Genomic DNA, 963 nt, shown 5'->3' with positions numbered 1-963 from the left:
ATGTGACAAACTTTACAGGCCTTTTCCATCTCTCTTCAGATTTTCTAAAGGTATTTATGGTTTTTTTAATTTTTGTTTTTGAAATGTGTTTCATGACTTCTGTTTGCCTTCCTACCCATTAACATTAAGGCGAATCCTTATGATGTTGTTAATATGACTCATTTCCCTAGAAAATTTTGGGAGAGATTACAAAAGCCTGGGATTTCTGGTCTCTCAATACTGGTTTCAGATAGATTCCCTGTTTTCAAAGTTATGACAGGAAATTAAAGTTCTTTCAAAATTTTAAATGTTTTGCAGTTGTTAAAAATACTTTCCAACCATTTCTGTATTCCATTAGGGCATTTTTCCAACCATTTTCTTTTCTTTTTTTTAAGGAATTTTTAAAAAAGATTTTATTTATTTATTCATGAGAGACAGAGAGGGAGAGAAAGACAGAGACACAAGCAGAGGGAGAAGCAGGCTCCATGCAGGGAGCCCACCAACCATTTTCCTTTACATTTCATTAGAGGTAGAAGTTCCTGATATTCAGGTTTGCTCTTTCATATTTTCCAAGAAATCCAGAATACCGATATTATTTTAAACACTTTAATATTCTTAGAATAGTTCTTTTTTTTTTTTTCTTTTTTATGGAACGCTTCACGAATTTGCGTGTCATCCTTGCGCAGGGGCCATGCTAATCTTCTCTGTATCGTTCCAATTTTAGTATATGTGCTGCCGAAGCGAGCACTCTTAGAATAGTTCTAATGAATTTATGTCACTTTTATATTTCAAAAACTGAACTAAAAAGCTAAACTTTTTTATACCTGTAAGCTTTTGCACCTATTAGAAAAATAGAAATTGTCCAGTGAACAATGGAATTTTGAAGAGTAAACAGAAAAGTCAATTAAAAATATAAATGGACAATTATATACGGAAATAGGTTCACTATCATTTGTTATCAACTATACAATATAAATAATATAT

The 963-nt window shown here is 31.6% G+C and overlaps 1 non-coding gene across 1 annotated transcript; it reads right to left on the bottom strand.

The window, feature by feature from the left end:
- Positions 1-620: 620 nt before the first annotated feature.
- Positions 621-727, bottom strand: LOC121474723. Its single transcript, XR_005983497.1, has one exon. It is a non-coding gene; the product is annotated as a U6 spliceosomal RNA (small nuclear RNA).
- Between the last annotated feature and the right edge of the window lie 236 nt (positions 728-963).

The sequence above is a fragment of the Vulpes lagopus genome, chromosome 1 (assembly GCF_018345385.1).
Source record: "Vulpes lagopus strain Blue_001 chromosome 1, ASM1834538v1, whole genome shotgun sequence".
Lineage (NCBI taxonomy): Eukaryota > Metazoa > Chordata > Mammalia > Carnivora > Canidae > Vulpes > Vulpes lagopus.
This window is presented reverse-complemented; position numbering and strand designations above follow the sequence as displayed.